At 43.4% G+C, this 22,230-nt stretch overlaps 1 long non-coding RNA gene across 6 annotated transcripts in view; it reads right to left on the minus strand.

Moving 5' to 3' along the window:
• LOC143764373 (uncharacterized) overlaps nt 1-22,230 on the minus strand; it is a 238,255-nt gene that overhangs the window by 169,337 nt on the left and 46,688 nt on the right. For 2 of the 6 annotated variants that reach the window (XR_013213174.1, XR_013213176.1), the window contains exon 4: nt 9,708-9,862. The exons of the other annotated variants lie outside the window; for them this stretch is intronic. This is a non-coding gene — a long non-coding RNA (uncharacterized LOC143764373). The remainder of the gene's footprint in view (nt 1-9,707; nt 9,863-22,230) is intronic. 6 annotated transcript variants of the gene reach the window in all.

Consider the following 22,230-nt stretch of genomic DNA (forward strand, 5'->3'; position numbering starts at 1 on the left):
TCAAAATTTTCTTCAGAACTAGGATCCTTGTATCATGTTCTCACACGCTTTATGCATTTAATAGCCCTCTGTGTCTGTACTTTTACACATACTGGTTGTTAACCGGTTCATGCAGCATTACATGAACACCTGATTTATTACATTATGGCTGGTCAGAACAATGAAAGCAATTGTTACCATCCACCTTTCATGTCTCCCCTAATTCTCCATAGATTGTAAGCTTGTGAGCAGGTCCCTCATTCCTCTTGATATCTTAATTTATGTGATTTTAGTTATTCTGTAATGTCTTTTATTGTATGTACAAGTCCCGTCTAAAATGTAAAGTGCTGCAGAATATTTTGACGCTATAGAAATAAAATTATTATTATTTATTATTATGAAGGTTGAATTACAGCGTGTGGGCAGGTCACAAATCAGTGGGTGAGGAGGCATATTAAAGCGCTGCTGCAGCAAAGCTAATCCGGCAAAAGCCTGAGATGACTTTCGGAAATGTGTGCTGACATGCCATACCTTGGAACTGTAATACGAGGAGACTGAAACCCTGATGGAAGTTGGGACCGCTATTCTTGGTGTGGGTAAGATGTGTTATGTCCCAGAATCTGACTCTGTCCCAGACTCCCCCAGGTGTTGTGAATTCTGCTCTTGGGCTCCCTCCGGTGGTTATAAGTGGTAGCGCTGCTGTCTGTCTTTCACAGCAGTCATCAGGTGTGTCCACTTCGGACTGGGCTATTTAGTCTGGCTTCACCCTTTAGTCAGTGCCAGTTGTCCATTGTTCCTGGAGGATTCACATCCTTTCTTGGTCTCTCCTGCTTGCTGTTCCTTTCATCAAAGATAAGTTCTGGCTTTGCTTTTGCAGTCCACATGCTGTGGGCTTAATAGTTGAGTTCATTTCTACGTTTTGTTTTGTCCAGCTTGGTCTGTGCAAGGATTTGTTCAGCCATGCTGGTATCTCTGGAGATGCAGATATACCCTCCATATCCTTAGCTGGATGTGGAGATTTTGTACTTTCTGTGGTGGATATTTTCTAGTGTTTTTAATACTGACCGCATAGCACTCTGTTCTATCCTTTCTATCTAGCTAGTACGGCCTCCTTTGCTAAATCCTGATTTCAGTCTGCGTGTGTTATTTCCCTCTCCTCTCACAGTCAATATTTGTGGGGGGCTGTCTATCCTTTGGGGATTTTCTCTGAGGCAAGATAGTTTTCCCTTTTCTGTCTCTAGGGGTATTTAGACCTCCGGCTGTGACGAGGTGTCTAGGGAGTGTTAGGAACATCCCACGGCTGCTTCTAGTTGCGGTGTTAAGTTCAGGGTTTGCGGTCAGTACAGGTACCACCTTCTCCAGAGTGTTCCTCATGCTGCTCCTAGGCCACCAGTTCACAACAGTACAACTGGCCAACAATGAGTTAATCGCATCTCAGAAGAAGGAAAAAAAAGTGCTGAGCCATTTTTTTTTCTGTAGTCTGTTGTGTTTTTTTTTCCTCTTTACCTCTGGGTGGCTCAGGAGTTTGGTGCTGGCATGGATATTCAGGGATTGGTTTCTCGTGTGGATCAACTTGCTGCTAGAGTACAGGGTATTTCTGATTATATTGTTCAGACTCCGGTTTTGGAGCCTAGAATTCCAACTCCTGATTTGTTTTTTGGGGATAGGTCCAAATTTTTGAGCTTTAAAAATAACTGTAAACTGTTTTTTGCTCTGAAACCCCGTTCCTCTGGTGATTCCACCCAACAAGTAAAAATTGTCATTTCTCTGCTGCGTGGCGACCCTCAGGATTGGGCATTCTCCCTGGAATCTGGGAATCCAGCTTTGCTTAATGTAGACACCTTTTTTCAGGCGCTAGGGTTATTGTATGAGGAACCTAATTTAGTGGATCATGCTGAGAAGACCTTGTTGGTCCTGAGTCAGGGTCAAGAAGCGGCAGAATTGTATTGCCAGAAATTTAGAAAATAGTCTGTGCTTACTAAATGGAATGAGGATGCCTTGGCAGCAATTTTCAGAAAGGGTCTTTCTGAATCCGTTAAAGATGTTATTGTGGGGTTTCCCACGCCTGCTGGTTTGAGTGATTCTATGTCTCTGGCCATTCAGATTGATCGGCGCTTGCTTGAGCGCAGAGTTGTGCGCACTGTGGCGTTGTCTCCCGAGCGGAGTCCTGAGCCTATGCAGTGTGATATGATTGTGTCTAGAGCTGAACGACAAGGATTCAGACGTCAGAATAGGTTGTGTTTTTACTGCGGCGATTCTGCTCATGTTATTTCTGATTGCCCTAAGCGTGCAAAGAGAATCGCTAGTTCCGTTACCATCAGTACTGTACAACCTAAATTTCTGTTATCTGTGACCCTGATCTGCTCATTATCGTCATTTTCTGTCATGGCATTTGTGGATTCAGGCGCCGCTTTGAACTTAATGGACTTAGAATTTGACAGACGTTGTGGTTTCCCCTTGCAGTTTTTGCAGAACCCTATTCCTTTGAGGGGAATTGATGCTACACCGTTGGCTAAAAATAAGCCTCAGTTTTGGACACATCTCACCATGTGCATGGCGCCAGCCCATCAGGAAGATTGTCGTTTTCTGGTGTTGCATAATTTGCATGATGCTATTGTGCTGGGTTTCCCATGGTTACGGGTGCATAATCCGGTATTAGATTGGAAATCTATGTCTGTGACTAGTTGGTGGTGTCAGGGGGTTCATGGTGACGTTCCTTTGATGTCAATTTCCTCTTCCCCCTCTTCTGAAATTCCTGAGTTTTTGTCAGATTTCCAGGATGTATTCGATGAGCCCAAGTCCAGTTCCCTTCCACCGCATAGGGACTGTGATTGTGCTATTGACTTGATTCCAGGCTGTAAGTTCCCTAAGGGTCGACTTTTCAACCTGTCTGTGCCAGAACATGCCGCTATGCGGACTTATGTTAAGGAGTCTTTGGAGAAGGGGCATATTCGGCCATCTTCTTCACCCTTGGGAGCGGGTTTTTTTTTCGTTGCCAAGAAGGATGGTTCCTTGAGACCTGTATTGATTATCGCCTCTTGAATAAGATTACGGTCAAATTCCAATACCCTTTGCCTCTGCTCTCTGATTTGTTTGCTAGGATTAAGGGGGCTAGTTGGTTTACTAAGATTGACCTTCGAGGGGCATATAATCTTGTTCGTATTAAGCAGGGTGACGAATGGAAAACTGCATTTAATACGCCCGAAGGCCATTTTGAATACCTTGTGATGCCATTCGGACTCTCTAATGCTCCATCTGTGTTTCAGTCCTTCATGCATGATATATTTCGGAATTATCTTGATAAATTCATTATTGTATATTTAGATGATGTTTTGATTTTTTCCGATGATTGGGAGTCTCATGTGAAACAAGTCAGGATGGTATTTCAGATCCTTCATGATAATGCTTTGTTTGTTAAGGGGTCTAAGTGCCTCTTTGGAGTACAGAAGGTGTCTTTTTTGGGCTTTATTTTTTCTCCCTCATCTATAGAAATGGATCTGGTTAAGGTTCAGACCATTCATGATTGGATCCAGCCCACCTCCGTAAAGAGCCTTCAGAAATTTTTGGGCTTTGCTAATTTTTATCGCCGTTTCATTGCCAACTTCTCCAGTGTGGTTAAACCCCTGACTGATTTGACGAAGAAAGGCGCTGATGTGACGAATTGCTCCCCTGCGGCTGTTTCTGGCTTTCAGGAGCTTAAACGCCGATTTACTTCTGCCCCTGTGTTGCGTCAGCCAGATGTTTCTCTTCCATTTCAGGTTGAGGTTGACGCCTCTGAGATTGGGGCAGGAGCCGTTTTGTCTCAGAGGAATTTGGATGGTTCCTTGATGAAACTGTGTGCCTTCTTTTCTCCAAAGTTTTCGCCTGCGGAATGCAATTATGATGTCGGCAATCGTGAGTTGTTGGCTATGAAGTGGGCATTTGAGGAGTGGCGACATTGGCTTGAGGGGGCCAAGCACCGTATTGTGGTCTTGACCGATCATAAGAATCTGATTTACCTCGAGTCTGCCAAACGCCTGAATCCTAGACAGGCCCGATGGTCCCTGTTTTTCTCCCGTTTTGATTTTGTGGTCTCGTATCTTCCGGGTTCTAAGAATGTTAAGGCTGATGCCCTTTCTAGGAGTTTTTTGCCTGTTTCTCCTGAGGTCCTTGAACCGGTCGGCATTCTGAAAGAAGGGGTGGTTCTTTCTGCCATTTCCCCTGATTTATGGCGGGTTCTTCAGGAATTTCAGGCTGATAGACCTGACCGCTGTCCTGTGGGGAAATTGTTTGTTCCTGACAGATGGACTAGTAGAGTGATTTCTGAGGTTCACTGTTCTGTGTTGGCTGGTCATCCTAGTATTTTTGGTACCAGAGATTTGGTTGGTAAGTCCTTTTGGTGGCCTTCGTTGTCACGTGATGTGCGTTCTTTTGTGCAGTCCTGTGGGACTTGTGCGCAGGCCAAGCCTTGCTGCTCCCGCGCCAGTGGGTTGCTTTTGCCTTTGCCGGTCCCTGAGAGGCCTTGGACGCATATTTCTATGGATTTTATTTCAGATCTTCCGGTTTCCCAGAGGATGTCGGTTATCTGGGTGGTTTGTGACCGGTTTTCTAAGATGGTTCATTTGGTACCTTTGCCTAAATTGCCTTCCTCGTCTGAGTTGGTTCGGTTGTTTTTCCAGCATGTGGTTCGTTTGCATGGCATTCCAGAGAATATTGTATCCGATAGAGGTTCCCAGTTTGTTTCTAGGTTTTGGCGGGCCTTTTCTGCTAAGCTGGGCATTGATTTGTCTTTTTCGTCTGCATTTCATCCTCAGACAAATGGCCAGACCGAGCGAACTAATCAGACTTTGGAAACTTATTTTAGGTGCTTTGTGTCTGCTGATCAGGATGATTGGGTGGCTTTCTTGCCATTGGCCGAGTTTGCCCTTAATAATCGGGCTAGTTCTGCCACTTTGGTTTCACCCTTCTTTTGTAATTCTGGTTTTCATCCCTGTTTTTCTTCAGGGCAGGCTGAGCCTTCTGATTGTCCCGGGGTGGACTCTGTGGTTGACAGGTTGCAGCAAATTTGGGCTCATGTGGTGGACAATTTGGTGTTGTCTCAGGAGGAGGCTCAGCGTTTTGCTAACCGTCGTCGGTGTGTTGGTTCCCGGCTTCAGGTTGGAGATCTGGTCTGGTTGTCCTCCCGTCATGTTCCTATGAAGGTTTCTTCCCCTAAGTTCAAGCCTCGGTTTATTGGTCCTTATAAGATTTCTGAGATTATCAATTGTGTGTCTTTTCGTTTGGCCCTTCCAGCCTCTTTTTCCATCCATAATGTTTTTCATAGATCTTTGTTGTGGAAATATGTGGTGCCCGTGGTTCCCTCTGTTGATCCTCCTGCCCCGGTGTTGATTGATGGAAAGTTGGAGTATGTGGTGGAGAAGATCTTGGATTCTCGTTTTTCAAGGCAGAGGCTTCAGTATCTTGTCAAGTGGAAGGGTTATGGCCAGGAGGATAATTCTTGGGTTGTTGCCTCCGATGTTCATGCTAACGATTTGGTTCGTGCCTTCCATTTGGCTTGTCCTGATCGGCCTGGGGGCTCCGGTGAGAGTTCGGTGACCCCTCCTCAAGGGGGGGGGTACCGTTGTGAATTCTGCTCTTGGGCTCCCTCCTGTGGTTATAAGTGGTAGCGCTGCTGTCTGTCTTTCACAGCAGTCATCAGGTGTGTCCACTTCGGACTGGGCTATTTAGTCTGGCTTCACCCTTTAGTCAGTGCCAGTTGTCCATTGTTCCTCGAGGATTCACATCCTTTCCTGGTCTCTCCTGCTTGCTGTTCCTTTCATCAAAGATAAGTTCTGGCTTTGCTTTTGCAGTCCACATGCTGTGGGCTTAATAGTTGAGTTCATTTCTACGTTTTGTTTTGTCCAGCTTGGTCTGTGCAAGGATTTGTTCAGCCATGCTGGTATCTCTGGAGATGCAGATATACCCTCCATATCCTTAGTTGGATGTGGAGATTTTGTACTTTCTGTGGTGGATGTTTTCTAGTGTTTTTAATACTGACCGCATAACACTCTTTTCTATCCTTTCTATCTAGCTAGTACGGCCTCCTTTGCTAAATCCTGATTTCAGTCTGCGTGTGTTATTTCCCTCTCCTCTCACAGTCAATATTTGTGGGGCGCTGTCTATCCTTTGGGGATTTTCTCTGAGGCAAGATAGTTTTCCCTTTTCTGTCTCTAGGGGTATTTAGACCTCTGGCTGTGACGAAGTGTCTAGGGAGTGTTAGGAACATCCCACGGCTGCTTCTAGTTGCGGTGTTAAGTTCAGGGTTTGCGGTCAGTACAGGTACCACCTTCTCCAGAGTGTTCCTCATGCTGCTCCTAGGCCACCAGTTCATAACACCCAGGTTCAGCTAGTGTGCCATAAGGGAAATGTAGCCTCCCTGTCCACAAGAACTTATCCACATGTCTGTGGTAAAGTAGTCCTTCCCTGTGACTGCATTGGCCAGAGCACGGCTGCTATTGTGTAACACATGCTTATGTAACACATTGATGGCACACCTTAAAAATAGTGTCTGATGGGAGTCGAGTACCGTGGGGCTGCCACCACTGTTGTGATTTTGCTTTTTGCTCCCTCTAGTGGTCATTAGTGAATTGACTCTGGAGCGTCTGTCTTTTTCTTTATCCTCACCTGGGCTGTTAGTTCAGGGGCGTTGCTATATAAGCGCCTTGGACCTTCAGTTCAATGCCTGGCATCGTTGAAATCAGAGCTAATCTGTTGTGCTCTTGTCCTTGATCCTGGTTCCTGTATTTCAAGCTAAGTCTGCTTCCTTGCTTTTTGCTTTTGTTTTGTTTTGTATTTTTGTCCAGCTTGTTCCAATCTGTATCCTGACCTTTGCTGGAAGCTCTAGGGGGCTGGTGTTCTCCCCCCGGACCGTTAGACGGTTCGGGGGTTCTTGAATCTCCAGCGTGGATTTTTATAGGGTTTTTGTTGACCAGATAAGTTATCTTGCTTTATTCTGCTATTAGTAAGCTGGCCTCTCTTTGCTGAACCTGGTTCATTTCTGTGTTTGTCATTTCCTCTTACCTCACCGTTATTATTTGTGGGGGGCTTGTATCTTGCTTTGGGGTCCCTTTCTCTGGAGGCAAGAGAGGTCTTTGTTTTCTTCTCCTAGGGGTAGTTAGATTCTCCGGCTGGCGCGAGTCATCTAGCGATCACCGTAGGCATGATCCCCGGCTACTTCTAGTGTTGGCGCTAGGAGTAGCTATTTGGTCAACCCAGTTACCACAGCCCTGTGAGCAGGATTTTTGTATTTCGCAGACTTACACGTTCCTCTGAGACCCTGTCCACTGGGGTCATAACACACCACCAAGAGGTTGCAGAAAGACTCAGTTCCCACAAGTCAAAACGGCAACATTTCCAGGGCTACCAATCTGGCAATGTGGATGTTTAGCGTTTTGGCCTGTGAGTGGGTGGATATTTCTGCTTACTATTAAGCGTCTGGGGCAGGGACAAGTGAACACTGTGCTGTGACAATGAACTGGACGTGGTTGCTGACTGTTGTGTCTGTGTAGGTTGTGGGCAGGAGGCATCATCGCCTGCTTGATGGACAGCAGATTGGGAAGGCTTTAACACAGGGAAAGGGGCAGTGGTTTCACCAACATACAAAGATTGTGTACCCAGGCGCTCCACCCACCTACTGGGGTGCTTGGCTACCGTGTGCTTTTGCATGCTGATGGTGCTCAGGCTGGCAGTGTTCTTGCCTCTTCTTAGCGTGGTTTGGCAGATGCTGCAAATTACAGTTGTATTGTCTGAAGGACTTTCAGAAAAAACTGCCATACATGGGAGCAACTCATCCTTTGCTTGTTATCTAGCCGAGTGGTGTGCTGTTTGGAACAGTTGACCGAGTTCTCCCTTTGGTCAAACCACTACCTCTTCTTGTCTGTTTTCTTGCTACAGATCCATCCCTCTCTGCACTGCTGTGCTCGCTAGGCACATGCCAGGTTGGATCAGTGGCCTCATCATCGACCAAGTTGTCTTCCGGGCACCGGGAAAGGCCAGAGAGGCCCGGCACCTGGGCACTGCAGTACTTTGCTCTGCCCTCAACAGGGCAGACAAAGTACGCCTGAACAGGAGCTGTGACTGGAAGCAAAAACAGGACGTCACCGTATGTAGATGGGAAGCGCCGGACCCGGACCGCGACGCCCATCGGACTGGACCGCATCGGGACCGCCCCTGGGTGAGTATAATCTAACGTGTTTCTATTCTCTTTCGGGTTACATCGGGGGCTTATCTACAGCATTACAGAATGCTGTAGATAATCCCCTGATGGCGGTAGCCTTAGGGTACCGTCTCACAGTGGCACTTTGGTCGCTACGACGGTACGATCCTTGACGTTCCAGCGATATCCATATGATATCGCTGTGTCTGACACGCAGCAGCGATCAGGGACCCCGCTGAGAATCGTACGTCGTAGCAGATCGTTTGGAACTTTTTTTCGTTGCTGGATCTCCCGCTGTCATCGCTGGATCAGTGTGTGTGACACCGATCCAGCGATGCGTTCGCTTGTAACCAGGGTAAACATCGGGTTACTAAGTGCAGGGCCGCGCTTAGTAACCCGATGTTTACCCTGGTTACCATCGTAAATGTAAAAAAAACCAAACACTACATACTCACATTCCGGTGACTGTCAGGTCCCTCGCCGTCTGCTTCCCGCACTGACTGTGAGTGCCGGCCGGAAAGCAGGGCACAGCGGTGACGTCACCGCTGTGCTCTGCTTTTACTTTACGGCCGGCACTCACAGTCAGTGCGGGAAGCAGACGGCGAGGGACCTGACAGTCACCGGAATGTGAGTATGTAGTGTTTTTTTTTTTTTACATTTACGATGGTAACCAGGGTAAACATCAGGTTACTAAGCGCGGCCCTGCGCTTAGTAACCCGATGTTTACCCTGGTTACCCGGGGACTTCGGCATCGTTGGTCGCTGGAGAGCTGTCTGTGTGACAGCTCTCCAGCGACCACACAACGACTTACCAACGATCACGGCCAGGTCGTATCGCTGGTCGTGATCGTTGGTAAATCGTTTAGTGTAACGGTACCCTTAGCTTATAGGCCTAAAATGGGGTGAAAGATTCTCTTTAATGACTAAAGTAAACAACAAAGGAGATAGAGCACAACACTGGCAGGCACCTCTGGTCAAGGGAAGAGCACCAGAGAGGCATCCATTTATACTCACTCTAGCTTGGGGGAAGGGGTGTTATATGTTGAATTCTCGACGTATGAAGATAGGGCATAGGTTGAATATATGCAATGCTGCCCATAAAAAAGTCCACTCCACACCTGAACAGCATCTAAAGACAAGTGGCCTGCAATGCCTTAAGCTGCTAAATATTATGGTATAGCCTCCTTATAATTATATGAAAGGATTAGGGATGAATTTTGCTTGATCATCACATTACAGTGTAGAGATCACTTTTGTCAGTCGGTCAACTAGGATCTCAATTAAAAGTTTAAAATAGTTTAATAATGATATAAGATGGTATGATTCTGTCACTAATTCAACTTTTTCCTTTTTTAATAGGATTGCAATTATAGCCTCCATCATCATTATAGGGAGGTGCCCACTCTCAAGAGCAGCATTTAATCCTTGCATTCTGTTGATGAATCGGGTACTAGCAGCACAACGCTTATGCAGTACAACACTGATTCTTTAAGTCTGAACAGCAGGAATAGTATTTGCTCAAAGTTATTTACAGTGCATGAAGATGCCATTCTAACCATTATTTTCCTTCCTTATGTCCTTCTTGGTACTGGTTCCTGTCTGCGCTGCACAGGATGGGCTGAATTGAGTATCTCATGCTCAGCTTGGGCCTGCTACTGTTGAAAGACTTTTCAGATATAATGGCATGCTTCTACAGAGGCTGCACATCATCCTGGACAAGCAAGACAGAAAGAGATAGGGATAACTGGCTTTGGGGAGAGTAACTGAGCATGTACGTCCATCAGTGATCTGCACATTACTATACACTTTGGGCTCAGTTTGGCACCATACTTTTAAACTCATTGGATCATTTTAACAGCATGTAAACAGAAACCATTATTAATAATTTACGATCCGTACAATAAATACAATATTTAATGGTGGGACAGTCCCTATAATGTAGCAAAATACCAGAAATCTGTTGAAGCTTTGAGTTGGGTGGTACCCATTTTACATTGTATTTTGGGGCCTATGAATTCTATTTGCACCCTGGTGTCCTGGTTTTGAAGTAATAGTGATAACAAGGCGGCATCCTCTGTGTGTTATCATGTGACTTGTGACACTAAAGGATAAATGGGCAGAGCAGAGTTGTGATATATGGATCCAATAAGAGAAAACTAATGGAGAACAAGTTGGATTGTAAAAGCAGCTGTGTGTGAGATGAACTTCCTACACTTTATTTGGAAAAGCTAAAGGTCCATGTGTATCTGTGAGGCTTGAGTACTTTATAATGTTGTCAGGATGACTTCTTAGTTTTCCTGGGATAAGGGGATAAGGCTAATAGAAGTAAGTCTCTATTTTAGAGAACTATAAGAGTATATATATATATATATATAGAGAGAGAGAGAGAGAGAGAGAGAGAGAGAGAGAGAGAAAGGTCCACATCCTATATATATATATATATATATATATATATATATATATATATATATATATATATATATACACAGTATATATATATATATACTAGCTGAAGAGCCCAGCATTGCCTGGGCATAGTAAATATCTGTGGTTAGTTATAGCACCTCACTTCTCTTATTTTCCCATCACGCCTCTCATTTTCCCCCTCACATCTTTCATTTTCCCCCCTCACATCTCTCATTTTCTCCCTCACACCTCTCATTTTCCCCCTCACTCCTCTCATTCCCCCCCTCACTCCTCTCATTCCCCCCTAACACTTGTCATTTCGACCTTACATCTGTCATTTTCCGATCACTCCACTATTTTCCCTCACTCCTCTCATTTTGCACTCGCACCTTTTCATTTTCACCTCACACCTTTCATTTTCACCTCACACCTCTCATTTTCACCTCACACCTCTCATTTCCCCTCAGTATATACATGTTTGTCATCTCCTTTATATATAGTATTCACCTGTACAGTATATCATCTCCTGTATATAGTATATACCTGTATATCATCTCCTCTGTATATAGTATATACCTGTATGTCATCTCTTCTGTATATAGTATATACCTGTATGTCATCTCCTCCTATATTTAGTATATACCTGTATGTCATCTCCTGTATATAGTATAAACCTGTATGTCATCTCCCCTGTATATAGTATATACATGCTGTATGTCATCTCCTGCTCTATATACCTATGTGTCATCTCCTCTTTTATATAGTATATACCCGTATGTCATCTCCTCCTGTATATAGCATATACGTGTGTCATCTGCTCCTGTATATAGTATATACCTGTATGTCATCTCCTTCTATATGTAGTATATGGAGCGGCCCCCAAGTGCATGGCAGCGGGGTACTCGGTACCGGGTCCCTTGGTCTCGGTTCTAGGGGTGTCATGGTGGCCCGACCCGGTCCGTGGCCCTGCTAAGGGGCGCCCAAATAAAGGTGTAGGTGAAAGTTTGTCAAGTGTTCGTGACGCCACCTGTGGTAATCGGTCAGGGTGACCGACGCTGCTAGGGGTCCGCTGGGGTGATGGAATGGCAGCTAGATGTTGTAACTTCCCACAGGTGAAGTATGTCCCCAGGGCTTCCCTTGATCAGTAGATGGTAATGGTGTAGGTCGCAGTAAATGACGAGGACACAGGGTTGCAGTCTCTTTACCTCTTTACTGAAGGCTTCGGCATCCGCAATCCAGAGCACTGCTAACTTTCTCACTTCTCCACAATATACTTCGCTTCTTGTCCTTTCTTAGGATGCTGCCGCAATGAGGTGCAGGCATGGCTCCGTAATGATCTGTCCCATGCTAGGACACTGCCAGGATCCCACACCTGACAGGGACCTCCCTGAATCTTCCCAAGCAACGCTCTCTCTCACTAGATGTTACCTGGGCAAAACCCAGTCAGCTTCTCTCTAACTTCCTATCCGACTCCCAGTTTTACCAGAGTGTGAGGAGTGGCCTAATACATAGAACCTTTTGCTCCCCCTGGTGGCCTGAGTGTGAAGTGTAGTGTGTGACTGTGATACCTGGTGTCAGGTGAACTCCTTTAGTGCCATCAGACGTACCATCACTCCCCCTTGTGGCAGAGCGACAATACTGCAACGAACAGGACTCTGGGGCGCTGCATATATACCTGTGTGTCATCTCCCCTGTATATAGTATATATGTGTGTCATCTCCTCCTGTATATAGTATATACCTGTGTGTCATCTCCTCCTGTATATAGTATATACCTGTGTGTCATCTCTCCTGTATATAGTATATATCTGTGTGTCATCTCCCCTGTATATAGTATATATCTGTATGTCATCTCCTCCTGTATTAGACCTCGTTCACACGTTATTTGGTCAGTATTTTTACCTCAGTATTTGTAAGCTAAATTGGCAGCCTGATAAATCCCCAGCCAACAGGAAGCCCTCCCCCCTGGCAGTATATATTAGCTCACACATACACATAATAGACAGGTCATTTGACCGACAGCTGCCATATTTCCTATATGGTACATTTGTTGCTCTTGTAGTTTGTCTGCTTTTTAATCAGATTTTTATTTTTGAAGGATAATACCAGACTTGTGTGTGTTTTAAGGCGAGTTTCATGTGTCAAGTTGTGTGTGTTGAGTTGCATGTAGCGACTTTTGTGAGATGAGTTTTGTGTGGCGACATGCATGTAGCAACTTTTGTGAGATGAGTTTTGTGTGGCGACATGCGTGAAGCAACTTTTTGTGTGGTGAGTTGCATGTGACAGGTTAGTGTAGCAAGTTGTGTGCAGCAAGTTTTGCGTGTGGCGAGTTTTATGTGTGGTGCGTTTTGAGTATGTGCAAGTTTTGTGTGATGCAACTTTTGCATGTGTTTCAACTTTTGTGCATGTGGCAATTTTTCCGCGTGTGCAAGTTTTGCGTGTGGCGAGTTTTCCATGAGGTGAGTTTTGCACGTGTGGCTAGTTTTGCGTGAGCCTAGTTTTGCATGTGGTGAGTTTTGCATGTGGCGATTTTTGCGCATGGCGAGTTTTGAGCGGTGACTTTTGTGTTTCGACTTTTATGTGGCAAGGTTGGTGTATGTGTGGTGAAATGTGTGCTGAGGGTGGTATATGTGTTCAAGCACGTGGTAGTGTGTGGCGCATTTTGTGTGTGTGGTGAGTATCCCATGTCGGGGCCCCACCTTAGCAACTGTACGGTATATACTCTTTTGCGCAATCGCTCTCACTCTTTAAGTCCCCCTTGTTCACATCTGGCAGCTGTCAATTCGCCTCCAACACTTTTCCGTTCACTTTTTCCCCATTATGTAGATAGGGGCAAAATTGTTTGGTGAATTGGAAAGCGCAGGGTTAAAATTTCGCCTCACAACATAGCCTATGACGCTCTCGGGGTCCAGAAGTGTGGCTGTGGCTGTGACGGTGCAGGTGCCAATCCCCAACATACACACACACACACACACACATTCAGCTTTATATATTAGATATATACTAGTGGCAGTTTGTTTGCCTGCAGCCATATAAAATGTTTATGTTATCTCATTTTAACACAGTAATACATTCAAGATGTGATATGCTGGAAAATATAAGCTTGCTGCTAAATAAAGTTTTTGGGGAATTCAGTAAATCTTGGATGAAACAAAGGAAACTGCATTCATGCGTTCTCCTGGGAGCTGTAAATCATTAAATGTCATTTATTACTGAACTTGAGATTATACAGCACTCTTTAAATGGAGCCTCTGAAAATAACTTGTGCAAACAATACAATAAAGCGTAATTAACCCCTTCTTGCCAAAGCCTGCTTTCACCTTCCGGACCAGACAAAAAAATTTAAATGTGACATGTGTCAACTTAAGAGATAATAACTCTAGAACGCTTCTACATATCCCAGTGATTCTGAGAATATTTGTTTTTTTTCCTGACATGTTATATTTTATGCTACTGGTAAATTTAGATAGATATGATTGGAATTTATTTATAAATATATATGCAATTTGACAAAATTTTGAATAATTAACATAATTTGAATTCTTATGCCTCTTGAACATAGTCATAGTGAACAAAATAAATAATAAGTAACATTTACCACATGCCTAGTTTACGTCAGGTTACATTTTGAAATGTGTTTTTTGTTTTGCTACGATGTTAGAAGGCTCAAATCTTTAGCAGCAATTAAACCGCAGTATAGGTATGGCACAGCGATCGCGTGGCGATGGGGTGCGGATGTCAGCTCTGTGTGAAAGCTGACACCCTGCAGCAATGCCCAGAGAGTTTAACCCCTCTGACACAGCGCAATTTGATCACTGTGTTCTGATGGTCTTCATGGAGACCCCAGGCCCTAAGATGGCCACGGGGTCCGGCAGGGAAGGTGGCTTGTGAGCGCCTGCTGAGAGCAGGCACTGACATGCCTCCATCCCTGCCTTCTTCCCTGCCTGTCAGATGCTGATGTGATACTCTGCAGTGCAACAGTATTGCAGAGTATTAGTGATCTGATACTATACAGTGATGTCCCATACTGGGACAATGTAAAAAAGTTTTAAAAAAATCATTAGCAAGTGTAAAAATATTTTTTAACCCTTGTCAGGCTGCATAATTTTACAACCTTAACAGGCTGCATAGGTACAATTGTACCTTCACATATACCTCCACTGTGGGAAGACTTTACTTGGTTTCAGAAACTAAAGTTCATTCAGCTACAAATGTTATGCTGATATCTATTGTTCAGTGTTGTTACTGGTCACTTATGTTGCTGTCAATTAAGTTAATTCAAACTGGGAGTGGCTTCTACTTGTCTTCCTGCCTCCCTCCTCTCATTAGCCATTTTGCTGTTCATCTCATTGCTGTGAGCACACATTTCTAGGCTTGTGAAGTCTTCAATTTCTTGGAAACGAAGGTAGGAAAGTCTCACAGCATCTAACAGCCAGTTATACCTTTATTCTCATTATGTGGGGACAGAACAGTCAAATTGTCTTTCAGCCTGGACTTGGCTTACATATATTTTGTATGAAACTTATCACTATAGGTATAATTTTTAGACGAAAAATGGATAATAATTAGTATCTACATATTGTTTTACGATGTTTTATTTATATTCAGCACAAAATACGAAGCCAAAATTCATCTAGCAAGTCATCATGAGTGATAGTAATGCTGGATCTAGTTTCCGCCATAATCCAAGAAAACGTGTTTGCAGGTTAGTATAATTTTGTGAAAAGCCAATAATGTAGTATTTCGGAAAATTATTTATTTTACATTTTTTCATATTTACAGATTTACGTCTGACGAAATAATGCGAATGCTAGAAGAATCTGATTCTGAGCATGAGGATGAACCATATGTTGCATCTGATGATGAAAACTATGTACCACAAGTGGATGTTACTGAAGAAGATTCAGACATTGAACAAGAAATGGTCATAGAGCATGAAAATGAATACGAATCAGACGAAAGTGTTGAGGATGATTCTGTGCCTCAAAGTGCAGGCGACATTTGGACTGCTAAGGATGAAACTCAATGGTGCAGTAATCCACTGCCAAATGCACAAACAAAATCTCGTAATGTCCTACGACAAAGAGGTGGCCCTGCAGCAATCAGCAACCTATATACAGCAAAAGAGCTATTCAAGTCCATCATGGCTCCCGAGATGTGTGACATCATATTACGGGAAACGAATCGAAAGGCCAAGAGAGTTTGTGATGCTTACAAACGAACTGGTACAACGTTTTCCTGATTCTTCCAAACGGCCACCACAAAAAACATTCAAGCAATTTACTGAAACTGAACTTCATGCATTTTTGGGCATACTGATTGCTGCTGGTGTGCACAGAGCCAACAAAGAGAATCTGGAGGAAATGTGGAATGTTGCTGCTCTGCCTCTTATACGTGCAGCCATGTCTCGTGACCGCTTCAAGATGATACTCAGATTTATCAGGTTTGACAACGAAAATACACGTGCAGAACGTGTGCAAACAGATAAAGCTGCACCAATACGGGACATCTGGACAATGCTGAACAGTAATCTGGAGAGAGCCTACAAGCCATATCATTGTATCACCGTCGACGAGCAATTATTTCCATTTAGAGGTCATACTAAATTTACCCAGTATATACCTTCAAAACCAGCTAAATATGGCATAAAGATTTTCTGGGCTTGTGACTCATCAAATGCCTACCCTTTACAAGGTCAGCTCTACACTGGGAAACCAACTGATGGTCCTCGACAAGTAAACATTGGAGAACGAACAGTATTGGACCTAGTGAGCTCGTATAAAGGCTCTGGAAGAAATGTCACCACCGATAACTTCTTTACAACCATGGAACTAGCTAAGGTATTGAACTCCTGGAACATGACACTAGTTGGTACAGTGAGAAAAAACAAAAGGTTCCTACCTAACAACATGCAGCCTGCCAAAGAAAGGCCTGTAAACTCGACAAATTTTGCCTACAATCATGATGCAACAGTCTGTTCATATGTACCAAAGAAGAACAAATCAGTCGTGCTTCTATCATCTATGCACATGACGGGAGAAGTTGAAGAGACACTAGCAGCCAAGCCAGAGATAATAAAATACTACAACATAACAAAAGGTGGCGTTGATGTTATGGATAAAATGTTGGGAGAGTACACTGTGAAACGACGAACATCACGTTGGACTTTGGCATTTTTCTACAATATGATTGATGTCAGTGGGTTAGCATCCTACATCATCTACAGAGAACACAATCCAAGCTTCAGGGCAAAGGATCAACGAAGAAAGTTCCTGAAAGATCTCGCAAATCAGCTGTGTATGATTGCAATTGAAGATCGTAGTACAAACAAAATGATAATGAGAAACCATTTTCTTCGAGGTGCAGTAGAAATGGTGCTTGGACGATGCATTGTGGTAGCATCGCAGCCAGCAGCTGGCCCCAACATACCTCATGGTAGTCGTGGACCCTCCCCTGTTGTTGGTAGTTGCTATGTCTGCAGAGACCTGAGGCGAAAACAACGCAAGACTAGAAAGTCTTGTGTGGTTTGTGTGAAACCCATTTGCGATGAACACTCTGTAGCAAAGCCAACATGCATTACTTGCAAAGAAAATCAATAAAAAAAAGTTTCTTACATTTTCTTTTATAATGTAAATGAACAGTTTTTTACTTGTTTATAATAGTTAAATAGCATTATCATTAAAAAAAAATTTATGCTTTTTCCCTTGCATTATCTTCATTCAAAATATATGAGGTACATTTGTACCTATGCAGCTTGTTATGGATGCAAAAAGATCTCGACCCCTTATCTCGGAAGCAGGTGGAGATATTTTATTGAAATTTGGCCAATATATTCTGGACCAAAAATGTAGAGATGTCACGAAATTTCAGCCCTCTACGTCTTTTCAAAAAAAAGTTATTGCAATTTTAAAACGGAATAGTTACAATTGTACCTATTCAGCCGGATAAGGGTTAAAATTCCCCAAATAAATAACAAAAAAAGAAACAAATATTTTTCCATCAAAATACATTTATTTATGTACAAAAAAAAACAAAAAAAAGGAAAATGTACACATATTTGGTATCACCGCATCCGTAACGACCCGCTCTATAAAACGGTCCCACTAATTAACCCCTTCAGTGAACACCGTAAAAAAAACAAAAAAAAACCCCCAATGCTTTATCATCATACCGCTGGGCAAAAGGTACAATAAAATGAGATCAAAAAGATGAAAGTAAATAAAAATGGTACTGCAGAAAATGTCATCCTGTCCTGCAAAAAACAAGCTGCCATACAGCTTTATCAGCAAAAAAATAAAAAAGTTATAGCTCTCAGAATAAAGCGATGCAAAAATAATTTTTTTAACAATTTTTCTATAAAATAGTTTTTATTGTGTAAAAGCACTAAAACATATAAAAAAAACAGTATAAATGGGGTATCGCTGTAATCATACTGACCCGAAGAATAAAGCATCCTTATCAATTTTACCACACGCGGAACAACATAAAAAAGAAAACTATTCCTAAATTGACTGTTTTTGTTCATTCTGATCCCACAAATTAGAATAGAAAGTTATAAAAAAAATGTCTTGTGCCCGAAATAATAAATAATGTCAACTCGTTCTGGAAAAAAAAACAAGCCATAACATGACTTATCGACCAAAATATGGAAAAATTATAGCTCTCAAAATATGTGGATGCGAAAACCAGTTTTTGCAAAAAAAGTGTCTTTTAGTGTGTGAGAGCAGCCAAACATAAAAACCCGATATAAATCTGATATCGCTGTAATCGCACTGAATAAAGTCGCCTAATCACTTACACTGCATGAGAAATGGCGTAAAAAATAAATATAACCAATTCTTCATCTGCTGTTGATTTTTTCATTTTGCCTCCCAAAGCTCGCAGTAAGGCTCGGTGCACATTTATGCTGTGCTCTGCGATGAGAGCTAACACCGGGGTTTCCGTGTAAATCTCTGAAATATGTTATTCTGGTGGAATCTCTGGTGGAAGATTCCCTATAATGAGGCAGATGGCGGTATTGTGGATGCCATAGGACCTGTGATCCAATGGTGTCCGTCTTTTAGGGATTGCATAAAAGTGCCATTGGCCACAGTTTTGTGCACTCAACAGAGCCCAGATGGAGTCCAGAGTAACTCTGCTGCCTCATTATAGTAAATGGATCCCTCGGGGGTTTCATTTGAATCACACCACTAAGAAATTTAGATGAAAGCCATGAAGTAAGCACTCAGAGTAGCGTACTGGATAAATGTGATCCCAAATGTTATGTAAAATATTCCCAATAAAAACTTCAACTCAATCCACAAAAAAAGCAAATCCCCACTCAGGTCTGTCATCTGTTAATGGAAATATAGGGGGCTTACTGGTAGCAAAAAGGCTCTGGAAAAGCAAAATGGCCCTCATTCTTCAAAAGAAATTCAGCAAATTCTGAACTTCCAAATCTAGACCCCCCCTCCATTCTGAGCCCCAGTATGTCTAAACTACATATAGTTCTCACATGTTTGGCATTTCTGTAGTGATGAGAGGACACATAATTTATGGGTGCATGTCTACAAAAATACGGCTGGGAATAATGTACTGGCGACTGCAACATACTGGTCACTACAGCGTGCTGGTCACTAGAACGGCAGTTTTCAATTTTCACTCAGCAACATCCACTGCTGTTTGTTTCTGGAAAACACCCATGGAGTTAAACTCGTTACTACGCCTATAGATAAATTCCCAAAGAGGTATAATTTCCAAAATGGGGTCGTAGTACATGGGACTGGAAAGGCGAAAGTCCAAGTACATAGGTATCCTCCCATCACCCCATGGAGAGGTTCGCGTATGAGGGTGCACATCTTGACCCCATAGCCGTCCCAGACACTTGTAGAAAACCCTTTCAAAAATTAAATAATTTTTCTCTAGCACAAATTTTAACAGTTCCAGGACAACTGAATCATGCCCTCTGTTCCTGGTAGTATGATGGTCCAAAAAATATGAGACTGCAGTAATACCTTAATTCCAAAGTAGCAAGGGTGGTATTCTCTGGTAATTCCAAACCCTCCAGTTGTTGGATAAGATGGGATGTGTCTCGTTTAAAAGAACCCAGTGTGTGGACAATAGGCTGCAAAAAATAGTCCAAATAAATAGTGAATGAACTGCAGAGAGCTGGGACCAATGTAACAAGGCCTACCATAAGTAACACACTATGCCACCATGGACTCAGATCCTGCAGTGCCAGACGTGTCCCACTGCTTAAGCCAGTACATGTCCGGGCCCGTCTGAAGTTTGCTAGAGAGCATTTGGATGATCCAGAGGAGTTTTGGGAGAATGTCCTATGGTCTGATGAAACCAAACTGGAACTGTTTGGTAGAAACACAACTTGTCGTGTTTGGAGGAAAAAGAATACTGAGTTGCATCCATCAAACACTATACCTACTGTAAAGCATGGTGGTGGAAACATCATGCTTTGGGGCTGTTTCTCTGCAAAGGGGCCAGGACGACTGATCCGGGTACATGAAAGAATGAATGGGGCCATGTATCGTGAGATTTTGAGTGCAAACCTCCTTCCATCAGCAAGGGCATTGAAGATGAAACGTGGCTGGGTCTTTCAACATGACAATGATCCAAAGCACACCGCCAGGGCAACGAAGGAGTGGCTTCGTAAGAAGCATTTCAAGGTCCTGGAGTGGCCTAGCCAGTCTCCAGATCTCAACCCTATAGAAAACCTTTGGAGGGAGTTGAGAGTCCGTGTTGCCAAGCGAAAAGCCAAAAACATCACTGCTCTAGAGGAGATCTGCATGGAGGAATGGGGCAACATACCAACAACAGTGTGTGGCAACCTTGTGAAGACTTACAGAAAATGTTTGACCTCTGTCATTGCCAACAAAGGATGTATTACAAAGTATTGAGATGAAATTTTGTTTCTGACCAAATACTTATTTTCCACCATAATATGCAAATAAAATGATAAAAAAACAGACAATGTGATTTTCTGGATTTTTTTTCTAAGTTTGTCTCCCATAGTTGAGGTCTACCTATGATGTAAATTACAGACGCCTCTCATCTTTTTAAGTGGTGGAACTTGCACTATTGCTGACTGACTAAATACTTTTTTGCCCCAGTGTATAATGCAGTGACCATTTTGATTCCACAGGTGTTTTCCAGAAATAAGTAAGTAGTTGGTGTTGCAGAGTTGAAATTTGCAAATATGCCAACTTAGTGCACAATACATTGTGACCAGCTTGTGCTTCTGGAGACATGTGCCCCGATAATTGTTATGTCAAGTCTCTCAAGTATAGCAATGTCAAATATGGCCATTAGCTTAAAAGTAGCCTATCACCACATTTTCCCAATATAAAATACAACCACCTTTACTGCCTCTTTTACAGTATTCTAGTATGTTGTATGTAAGTCCCCAATTCTCTGCATAGCATAAAAAAGACCTCTTATTATACCCCATATGGCACGGTCCGGTTCGGTGGGTGTCTCTAGTCTTGATCTGGTGTCTCCTTTCTTCCCACAATTTCAGTCCTCCTTCCTTGCTTCAGGTGGATGATGCATCTGTTACACCCCAGGTAACCGGTTGTTACAGTGATGTTACCTTCCTTTCGGGGAGGGTGATATCATGCATGGAGGCAAAGACGATTCTCTTTATCAGGTAAGCACACACATGCAACACATTCTGAATCCAGGCCTGGAGCGGGAGGTCAGGACCCGGATTCAAGGGTGCTTCACCAACTTTAAGTATCCTTGTCTGGAGGAGTTAGAGCAGTCAGAGAGAGACTGAGACAAAAGGAAGTCTGTGAGGCAGACAGCAGAGCAGTGCAGCCAGGACCAAGCTGCGGTGTTATGATCCTTAGTGGTTGAGGATCACAAATTACTCCAGCTAAGTAACAAACATAGGACAAGCTCTAGGGAGGTGGCAAACTGGACTGACCGCAAATCTGAACCTATCCAAACACACTAGAAATAGCCGGTGAACGTGCCTAAAAATCCTAGACGTCTCGAGCCAGCCTGAGGAACTAACTACCCCTAGAGAGAAAGAAAGACCTCTCTTGCCTCCAGAGAAATAATCCCCAAAGATATAGAAGCCCTCAACAGATAATAACGGTGAGGTAAGAGGAAGGCACATACACAGGGGTGAAAGCAGATTCAGCAAATGAGGCCCACTAATACTAGATAGCAGAAAATAGAAAAGGGAATCTATGCGGTCAGTAAAAAACCCTTACAAAATATCCACTCTGAGATTTCAAGAACCCCCACACCAACTAACGGTGTGGGGGGAGAAACTCAGTCCCCTAGAGCAACCAGCAAGCGAGGAAATCTCATTTTGGCGAGCTGGACTAAAAACATAATGAACACTGATAATCAAAAAATGATCAAACAAAAACTTAGCTTCTCTTGGAGAGACTGGGAGCAAGGTAGACACAAGGAATCTGAAGAGCACTGAATACATTGATAGCAGGCAAGGAACTGAGTATCCAGGTGAGCTAAATAGGGAACCAACCAAGGATAACGAACCAGCTGATGCAGCCAACCTGCAGAAAGACACTACACAGTACCGCTTGTGACCACTAGAGGGAGCCCAAAAATAGAATTCACAACACTGCGGCTCCTGGGAAGGAAGAGAATCTGAAGGGTTGTTGTATGCAGTGGAGCATTGAATAAAGGCGCACAGGAGTGGAAAAAGGGC

Source organism: Ranitomeya variabilis, chromosome 1 (genome assembly GCF_051348905.1).
Source record: "Ranitomeya variabilis isolate aRanVar5 chromosome 1, aRanVar5.hap1, whole genome shotgun sequence".
Classification (NCBI taxonomy): Eukaryota; Metazoa; Chordata; class Amphibia; order Anura; family Dendrobatidae; genus Ranitomeya; species Ranitomeya variabilis.